Here is a 10,884-nt window from a genome sequence, read left to right as displayed (position 1 = left end):
CACACAGAGGGGGAGCCTCGCACTGCCGAGTACATGCCGAATGCGGCGCTTCACACAGAGGGGGAGCCTCGCACTGCCGAGTACATGCCGAATGCGGCGCTTCACACAGAGTGCGGCACTTTGCAGAGCACGTAGCGTTCTTCCTTCATGCGTTTTGAGGAGGGTGCCACTACTTCCTTGCCCTAACTTTGTTTCTTAATTTTTGTTAGTACTGAGAAACCTCTTCTGCTCACACACCAAACCAGAACAAAAAAGTGCAGCAAGGACTGATCCTAAACACGGCATGACTGGCTACACTCAAATTCTTCACAACTTGCACTTCGTCCATCTCTGGCCGCACCCCTCGCGGAGACACGGAACCGCAGATCGGGACTCCCACTCGCTTCGTAGGTATTTTCTACGTCTCAGTCATGCCCACACTCAGCAACACACTGAAAAAATCAAGAAGGCGTTAAACATTGGAGGAACCTCCTCTGCCTCCACACAACCCATCCTGCAATTCATTAAGTCCCTCAGGGATACAGAGTTCAGCAGCAACAGCCAGTTAGCTTTACAGAGTTCAGCAGCAACAGCCAGTTAGCTTTTACAGAGTTCAGCAGCAACAGCCAGTTAGCTTTTACAGAGTTCAGCAGCAACAGCCAGTTAGCTTTTACAGAGTTCAGCAGCAACAGCCAGTTAGCTTTACAGAGTTCAGCAGCAACAGCCAGTTAGCTTTCACAGAGTTCAGCAGCAACAGCCAGTTAGCTTCACAGAGTTCAGCAGCAACAGCCAGTTAGCTTTACAGAGTTCAGCAGCAACAGCCAGTTAGCTTTACAGAGTTCAGCAGCAACAGCCAGTTAGCTTTACAGAGTTCAGCAGCAACAGCCAGTTAGCTTTTACAGAGTTCAGCAGCAACAGCCAGTTAGCTTTACAGAGTTCAGCAGCAACAGCCAGTTAGCTTTACAGAGTTCAGCAGCAACAGCCAGTTAGCTTTTACAGACTTCTTCCTCCATGCATTTTGAGGAGGGTGTCACTGCTTCCTTCCCCTTATTTTGTTTCTTAATTTGTATTAGTATTAAGAAAACTACTCCCATCACAGACCCAACCACAACAAAGAAGTGCAACAAGGACCGATCCTAAGCATTCCTTGACTGGCCACACTCAAATTCACAACTTGCGCTTCGTCCGTCTCTGGCCGCTCCCCTCGCGGAGACACGGAACCGCAGATCGGGACTCCCACTCGCTTCGTAGGTAATTTCTACGTCTCAGTCATGCCCACTCAGCCACATACTGAAAACATCAAGGAGGAGTCAAACATTGGAGGAACCACCCCTGCCTCCACACAACCCATCCTACAATTTATTAAGTCCCTCAGGGATACAGAGTCGAGCAGCACAGCAACCCCCCCCGTTTCACAGAGTCGAGCAGCACAGCAACCCCCCCCGTTTCACAGAGTCGAGCAGCACAGCAACCCCCCCCGTTTCACAGAGTCGAGCAGCACAGCAACCCCCCCCGTTTCACAGAGTCGAGCAGCACAGCAACCCCCCCCGTTTCACAGAGTCGAGCAGCACAGCAACCCCCCCCGTTTCACAGAGTCGAGCAGCACAGCAACCCCCCCCGTTTCACAGAGTCGAGCAGCACAGCACCCCCCCCCGTTTCACAGAGTCGAGCAGCACAGCAACCCCCCCCGTTTCACAGAGTCGAGCAGCACAGCAACCCCCCCCGTTTCACAGAGTCGAGCAGCACAGCAACCCCCCCCCGTTTCACAGAGTCGAGCAGCACAGCAACCCCCCCCCGTTTCACAGAGTCGAGCAGCACAGCAACCCCCCCCGTTTCACAGAGTCGAGCAGCACAGCAACCCCCCCCGTTTCACAGAGTCGAGCAGCACAGCAACCCCCCCCGTTTCACAGAGTCGAGCAGCACAGCAACCCCCCCCGTTTCACAGAGTCGAGCAGCACAGCAACCCCCCCCGTTTCACAGAGTCGAGCAGCACAGCAACCCCCCCCGTTTCACAGAGTCGACCAGCACAGCAACCCCCCCCGTTTCACAGAGTCGAGCAGCACAGCAACCCCCCCCCGTTTCACAGAGTCGAGCAGCACAGCAACCCCCCCCGTTTCACAGAGTCGAGCAGCACAGCAAACCCCCCCCGTTTCACAGAGTCGAGCAGCACAGCAACCCCCCCCGTTTCACAGAGTCGAGCAGCACAGCAAACCCCCCCCGTTTCACAGAGTCGAGCAGCACAGCAAACCCCCCCCGTTTCACAGAGTCGAGCAGCACAGCAACCCCCCCCCGTTTCACAGAGTCGAGCAGCACAGCAAACCCCCCCCGTTTCACAGAGTCGAGCAGCACAGCAACCCCCCCCGTTTCACAGAGTCGACCAGCACAGCAAACCCCCCCCGTTTCACAGAGTCGAGCAGCACAGCAACCCCCCCCGTTTCACAGAGTCGAGCAGCACAGCAACCCCCCCCCGTTTCACAGAGTCGAGCAGCACAGCAAACCCCCCCCCGTTTCACAGAGTCGAGCAGCACAGCAACGCCCCCCCGTTTCACAGAGTCGAGCAGCACAGCAACCCCCCCCCGTTTCACAGAGTCGAGCAGCACAGCAAACCCCCCCCGTTTCACAGAGTCGAGCAGCACAGCAAACGCCCCCCCGTTTCACAGAGTCGAGCAGCACAGCAAACCCCCCCGTTTCACAGAGTCGAGCAGCACAGCAACGCCCCCCCTTTTCACAGTCGAGCAGCACAGCAACGCCCCCCCTTTCACAGAGTCGAGCAGCACAGCAACGCCCCCCCCTTTCACAGAGTCGAGCAGCACAGCAACCCCCCCCTTTCACAGAGTTGAGCAGCACAGCAACCCCCCCCGTTTCACAGAGTTGAGCAGCACAGCAAACCCCCCCCGTTTCACAGAGTTGAGCAGCACAGCAACCCCCCTCGTTTCAGAGTCGAGCAGCACAGCAAACCCCACCCAGTTTCACAGAGTCGAGCAGCACAGCAAACCCCCCCCGTTTCACAGAGTCGAGCAGCACAGCAAAGCCCCCCCCGTTTCACAGAGTCGAGCAGCACAGCAAAGCCCCCCCGTTTCACAGAGTCGAGCAGCACAGCAAAGCCCCCCCGTTTCACAGAGTCGAGCAGCACAGCAACGCCCCCCCCGTTTCACAGAGTCGAGCAGCACAGCAAAGCCCCCCCGTTTCACAGAGTCGAGCAGCACAGCAAACCCCCCCCGTTTCACAGAGTTGAGCAGCACAGCAAACCCCCCCCCCCGTTTCACAGAGTTGAGCAGCACAGCAAACCCCCCCCCCGTTTCAGAGTTGAGCAGCACAGCAAACCCCCCCCCCCCGTTTCACAGAGTTGAGCAGCACAGCAAACCCCCACCCGTTTCACAGAGTTGAGCAGCACATTCTAATTAAAGCAAAACAAATTTTGGAAACAAATCTATAGAGACTGTATTGATTATAAACAGGTGACCTTCTCTCGTATGTATCAGGAGGCATTTATCATTCTTTGTTTATTTTTTAATTTGATGTGGAATTATTTGGTCTTTGTTTCTTTGGTTTTAATTTGAATGGAAAACCCTCTCAGAGCCTAGCAAAGCTGCTTCCCCATGCACAAGGGCAAGAGAGGCCCCTAACAGGGCTGTTAGCACACCTTTTAAGGGGTTCTGATGACATCCAAGGTGGGTCTGGGGGTATCAGAGGAGAATAGGGGGCATATGGAGGGATGCGGGGAGCCTCTGCAGGGCCCCAAACAGATCTTTTAGTTGGACGCTCAGGGTTAGTTGGAGCCAACAACTACTATGGCACCCGCCACCAGCCACCACCGCCAACTACTACAGTGTCTGCCACCGGCCACCCTCAACTAACCCTAACCGTCCAACTAAAACACCGAGAGGAGACCCTCCGTTGGCACCCGCACGCCCCTAAATTCCCTTTGGGCGGCCCCACGTCCGTCACAGATGTGAACAGAGCCCCTTAGGAGGGGTGGCAACACTTACCGCTTAGGAGGGATGTCTCTTGCCCCTGTGCGTGGGAAGGAGCTCAGCCAGACACTGTTCCGGTTTTCCATGCAAATTTAAAAACATACACACCCCCCCAAGCCAATGAATATTTTAAAACCCCACAACACACAAAGGAAAATCCATTCGTTGTGTATTACAGATGCATACTAAGTTTACATATTTCAGAACCCCATGTAGCTCATTTCAAAGCCTCTTTTCAGACAGATTAAAACCACACTTCTACTCCTAGTTAAACAGGAGAGCTATGGAGTTGGAGCAGAGGGGTCAGGGTTAGCTGGCCTCCTAGGGGTCTTAATCCCCTCCAAGAACATACAGGCATTTCAAATGTTCTAAGTTGATACAGAAGAACCCCAGAGAGAAAAACAGGCTTGGACTTACCTTGAGGGGAGCCCAAAGGAAATGAGGAAAAAGCTGAGCAAAGAGCCAACCTCAGCAGAGACGAGCCCCACAGAGCCCAGTCTGAAGTAACCGGGCTTGATGGAGCCACCGTCCTTTTCGGGAAAGGAAATTCTCTCGCTTTGCTGACCTGTTCTAAACGTACCGTTACTAGCCACGCTCCCGTTCGCAACTTGCGCTTCGTCCGTCTCTGGCCGCTCCCCTCGCGGGGACACGGAACCGCAGATCGGGACTCCCACTCGCTTCGTAGATATTTTCTACGTCTCAGTCGTGCCCATGCTCCCCACACACTCAGAAGATCAGCAAGGTTTCTAACATTTTCAGTTCTTGCAGGAGCTTCCCCTGCTTCCACACAGACAATACTACATTCTGTAAGTTCCTAAGTGATCCCCCTCATCCCTTACATATTGCCACTTTTCCCCCTTTTACATTTCACATAATATAACATAGTACCATCTTTTTGCAAGGTACAGAACACATACCAAATGTAATTGCAATAACAATGACCGGTCCTAAACATTCCATGACTGGCCACGCACCCGTTCGCAACTTGCGCTTCGTCCGTCTCTGGCCGCTCCCCTCGCGGAGACACGGAACCGCAGATCGGGACTCCCGCTCGCTTCGTAGATATTTTCTACGTCTCAGTCAAGCCCACACTCACAACATCAACAGGCTGTCAAACATTTAAAGTTCTGTGAGGAACTTCCCTGCTCCCACACAAACCATCCTACAATTCATTAAGTCCATCATTTCACAGAGCACCATCATTGCATTGCATTTCATTGCATTGCACAGAGAGCACCATCATTGCATTGCATTTCATTGCATTGCACAGAGAGCACCATCATTGCATTGCATTTCATTGCATTGCACAGAGAGCACCATCATTGCATTGCATTTCATTGCATTGCACAGAGAGCACCATCATTGCATTGCATTTCATTTCCTTTCACTTTGCAGAGAGCACCATCATTGCATTGCATTTCATTTCCTTTCACTTTGCAGAGAGCACCATCATTGCATTGCGTTTCATTGCACAGAGAGCACCATCATTGCATTGCGTTTCATTGCACAGAGAGCACCATCATTGCATTGCATTTCATTGCACAGAGAGCACCATCATTGCATTGCATTTCATTGCATTGCACAGAGAGCACCATCACTGCATTGCATTTCATTTCCTTTCACTTTGCAGAGAGCACCATCATTGCATTGCATTTCATTTCCTTTCACTTTGCAGAGAGCACCATCATTGCATTGCATTTCATTTCCTTTCACTTTGCAGAGAGCACCATCATTGCATTGCATTTCCTTTCACTTTGCAGAGAGCACCATCATTGCATTGCATTTCATTTCCTTTCACTTTGCAGAGAGCACCATCATTGCACTGCATTGCATTTCCTTTCACTTTGCAGAGAGCACCATCATTGCACTGCATTGCATTTCCTTTCACTTTGCAGAGAGCACCATCATTGCACTGCATTGCATTTCCTTTCACTTTGCAGAGAGCACCATCGTTGCACTGCATTGCATTTCCTTTCACTTTGCAGAGAGCACCATCGTTGCACTGCATTGCATTTCCTTTCACTTTGCAGAGAGCACCATCGTTGCACTGCATTGCATTTCCTTTCACTTTGCAGAGAGCACCATCATTGCACTGCATTGCATTTCCTTTCACTTTGCAGAGAGCACCATCATTGCATTTCACAGATAGCAGCATTCTTTGTGTATTATAGCTACACATTAAGTTTACATATTTGAGAACCCCATGTAGCTCATTTCAAAGCCTTTCTTTTCAGACAAATGAATACCATACTTTTACACCTACTTAAACACGAAAGCTATGGAGTGGGAGGAGAGGGGTTAGGGGGAGCCGAGCCGCGCCAACTCACCCCGAGACTATAAATCCAACTAAAAAAAAACTCTCCTCTTCACAAAGAGATTCGGGAATGGCGTTAATTGCGACAATAAAAAGCCTCTGAACTCACTGCCCGCCGGATCTCCTCTGTAAGATACAAATGATTTCAGAATGGAAAAGCAAATTGCACGTAGAGCAAAACAAATTTTGACAACATACCTATAAAAGGTGAATCGATTAAAAACAGCGGACCTTCCTTTGTGTGCATCAGGGAGAGTTCAGCATTCTTCGTTTCTTTGTTTGTTGTGGGGTTATTCTTTGTTTCTTTGCTTTTAATTTGAATGGAAAGCCTTCTGAACAGAGCCTACCAAAGCTGCTTCCCCATGCACAAGGGCGAGAGAAGCCCCTAACTGGGGGGGGGGTGGGGTGTCAGGGTTAGCTAGCCTCTTAGGGATTTTAATCCCCTCCAAGAAGAACCCCGAACCCCAGAGAGCAGCAGAGGCTGGCACTTACCTGGAAGGGAGCCCAAGGAAACCAGGAAAAAGCTGAGCAGAAAGCCAACCTCAGCAGAGCCCAGCACCCCCGAGAGGAGCTGAGCCCCACCAAGCCCACGCCATGCCAGTGCAGGTCACCTCACCTCACCCTCACCTCCTCTCGCTTCATTTCAGGGAGCCCCACGCCGTGCCAGTTCAGGTCGCCTCACCTCCTCTCGCTTCATTTCAGAGTCCCACGCTCGTTTAGTTCCTCTAACTGCATTTCAGAGAGTCCCACACGTGAGCCGCCGCAGGGTCAGGCAAGGAAAAAAAAAAAAACTTTTCCTTCGCTGAAAGCATTATGCCAACTCACCCTAAAACTAAAACTCTCCTGTTTACATGGATAGTCAAGAACATCATCAATTGCTATATGAAAAGCTTTGCAATCACCCCCACTGGATCTCTTCCATTACACAAAGGCTTCTAGAATGCAAAACCAAATTCCAAGTACAGCGATGCACAGTTTGAAAACAACTATGAAGTGTGTATCGCTCGCTCAGCAGCGGGGAACCTTCCTTGGTGCGTGTCACGAGGGTTGGCGTTCTTGATTTCTTTGGGCTTCTTTGCCTCATCCAAGATATTTTTGTTTTAGTTTTTCATACAAACACAAACCCTTTCCCACACACACACAAAACTCACAACAAATATGATTACAACCACCACCACCGGTCCTACACACACAACTATTGGCCACACTCCCATAACAACCACCACCACCACTCCTAAACGCTCAACTATTGGCCACGCTCCCGTTCACGACTTTCATTTCACCTGTCTCTGGCCGTGCTCCTCGGAGAGATGAAAGTGCAGACCGGGACTCCCGCTCGCTTTGTAGGTGCTTTCTACGTCTTGGTCGTGCCTGCGCTCACAACATCAACAAGGATCCTAACATTTCAAGTTCTTTTAGCAATTTCCCCTGCTTCCACACAAACAATCCTACAATACCTTAAGGGATCCCACACACAAAATACAAACACTGCCTGTGATTGTTAAACAGGGCCTGCAATAAAAGAACAATAAAACAACGCTTATACCACCTTTGGAACTCCCTGGTTCCAACCCAAGACTTCTTCTACTTTGGGTGGCAATTTTCCTTTCTCCCTCGCAGGGCATGCCCTTACGGCTTACGGGCTACCTCTTTCCATTTAAAACGTACCTTTTCCTGCCTGGTGGCTCTTCTCTATTCCTGGGGTGATCTGAGTGAGTTCAAGGAGTTCTGCCTGAAAAGCCTCAGAGGGGGCCCCTAGAGATCCTGTTCCTCAGCAGGTCCTGCAGCCAGACAGAGGGGTGGTTCTGCCACGGTCACCAGAAACTGATCTGTGGAAAAAGATGAACTCCACAACTCAATTTGTGGAGTTTTGCAGGCTAGATTGCAGTGCTGGACAGAGGTAGGACCTCTCCTCGAGGCCTACGTGCCAGCTTTGGCAACTCAACACATTTCCACAGAGGAGGAAGTGGGGACTGTTGCAGTCCTAAAAATCTGTTTCATGATTTCCTATTTTCTGTGGGTTACTGCATATGCTTTTCATCTTTTTTTAACCAGAGCTGCAATCCCCTGCCCCCACCCCCCCGGCCAAAGCTGCATTCTGTCCCCACCCCCCCCACCCCCAGCAAAGGCCAAAGTTACATTCTGCACACCACCCCCCAGCAACTTACCCTAACCATCCAACTAAAATAAGCCCAGGAAACACTCCATTGGCCCCCACATGCCTCTGTGTGCCCCTAAATTCCCCTTTGATACGCCCACACCCACTATAGATGTCAACAGACCCCCTTAGGCAGGGTGGCAACACTGACCGGTTAGGGATCCTCCCCTGCTCCTGTGCGTTGCGAGCAGCTCCGCCGACCTTGGCTCAGAGGGTTTTCCATTCAGATAACAACAAACCAACCAAACAAAATCAATACCTTTAAAAACCCTACCCCCCACACACACAGAGGAAAATCTGTTTGTATGTTACAGATACACACTGAAATTTCACACCCACATGCACCTCATTTGAAAGCCTCTTCTCATACTAATTAATGCCAATCCTCTAGATAAACACAGGGGCTAAGGAGTTGGAGTCACATGGTTGGAGGGGGAGAGTCAGGGTTAGCTGGCCTCTTTTCATTCCCCTCCAAAACCATTCAGGTACTTCAGACATTCAGAGCTGCTACAGGAGAACCCCAAAGAGCAACAGGGGCTGGCACTAACCTGGTGGGGAGCCAAGAAGCTGAAGGGCGCCACAACCCCCACACACACACACAAAGGGCGGCGCCACAACCCCCCCCACACACACACACACAAAGGGCGGCGCCACAACCCCACACACACACACACAAAGGGCGGCGCCACAACCCCCCCCCACACACACACACAAAGGGCGGCGCCACAACACCCCCCCCTACACACACAGGGCGGCGCCACAACACCCCCCCCCCACACACACAGGGCGGCGCCACAACACCCCCCCCACACACACAGGGCGGCGCCACAACACCCCCCACACACACACAGGGCGGCGCCACAACACCCCCCCCCACACACACACAGGGCGGCGCCACAAAACCCCCCCCCACACACACACAGGGCGGCGCCACAACACCCCCCCCCACACACACACAGGGCGGCGCCACAACCCCCCCCCCCCACAAAGGGCGGCGCCACAACCCCCCCCCCCCACACAGGGCGGCGCCACAACCCCCCCCCCACACAGGGCGGCGCCACAAACCCCCCACACACACACACAAAGGGCGGCGCCACAACCCCCCCCCCAACACACAAAGGGCGGCGCCACAACCCCCTACCCCCCACAACAACTAAGCCTAACCATCCCACTAAAACACCCCAGAAGACACTCCATTGGCCCCCACATGCTTCTATATGCCCCTAAATTCCCCTTTGATACGCCCACACCCACCATAGATGCCTACAGACCCCCTTAAGAGGGGTGGCAACACTGACCAGTTAGGGGTCCTCTCCTGCCCCTGTGCATGGGGAGCAGCTCAGCTGGCCTTGGGTCAGAGGGTTTTCCATTCAGAAATAAAACAAACAGCAACAAAATCGCTACAACTTGAAAAACCCAACACAAAGGAAAATCCACTTTGTATGTTATAGACGCACACTAAACTGAGAGCCACATACACCTCATTTGAAAGCCTCTTTTCATACACATTAATACCCAGCTTCTACACCTAGTGAAGCACAGGGGCTATGGAGTCGGATTCATATGGTTGGAGGGGGAGGGTCAGGGCTAACCGGCTTCCTATGTGTTTTATTCCCCTCCAAAAAAATTCAGAGCTGCTACAGAACCACCCCAGAGGGCGACAGAGGCTGGCACTAACCTGGCGGAGAGCTGAGCCGCCGAAGGGAGCCCACGGAGGCCGGAAACCACGGAGCAAAGAGGCGACCTCAGCCGAGCCGGGCGGCACCGAGCCCAGCCGGACGGAGCTGCTGTCTTTTTAGTGGAAGGAAATCCTCTCTTCACTGACCGGTCCTAAACACACAATTACTGCCCACGCTCCCACGCACAACATTCGCTTCATCCGTGTCTGGCCATGCTCCTCATGCAGACATGGAACTACAGATGGGGACTCCCGCTCGCTTCGTAGGTATTTTCTATGTCTCGTGCTCACGCTCGCCCAAAACATCGAGAGGGTGTCAAACGTTCAGTTCCTGCAGAAACCTCCCCTGCTTCAACACAGACAATCCTACAATTCATTAAGTTCTTAAGGGATCCACTTTATATAATACAACATCTGAGCCCAGCCGCTGCAGGGAGCCGAGCCGCCCCCCGAGACTAAAACTCCAATTACAAAACTCTCCTCTATAAGGAAAGTCAGGAACGGTATTAATTGCTTTGGAAAAAGGCTTTGAGATCAGCCCCGCTGGATCTCTTCCATTAGATGCAAAGGCTTCTAGAATGTAAAAGCAAATTTTAAGTGGAGCAAAACAGATTTCGCAAACATACCTACATAAAAGGTGCATCGATTCAAACCAGGGGAGCTCCCTTTGTGTGTATCAGGAGGCATTTGTCATCCTTTGGTTTTTATTTGTTGTGGAATTACTTGTTCTCGGTTTTTGTTGTTAATTTGAACACAAAGCCCTGTCAGAGCCTAGCAAAGC

At 51.9% G+C, this 10,884-nt stretch overlaps 1 pseudogene; it reads right to left on the bottom strand.

The window, feature by feature from the left end:
- LOC104309099 (radial spoke head protein 6 homolog A-like) overlaps window positions 1-149 on the bottom strand; it is a 13,855-nt pseudogene extending 13,706 nt beyond the window's left edge.
- Window positions 150-10,884: the final 10,735 nt, after the last annotated feature.

This window comes from Dryobates pubescens, chromosome 39, assembly GCF_014839835.1.
Source record: "Dryobates pubescens isolate bDryPub1 chromosome 39, bDryPub1.pri, whole genome shotgun sequence".
Lineage (NCBI taxonomy): Eukaryota > Metazoa > Chordata > Aves > Piciformes > Picidae > Dryobates > Dryobates pubescens.
This window is presented reverse-complemented; position numbering and strand designations above follow the sequence as displayed.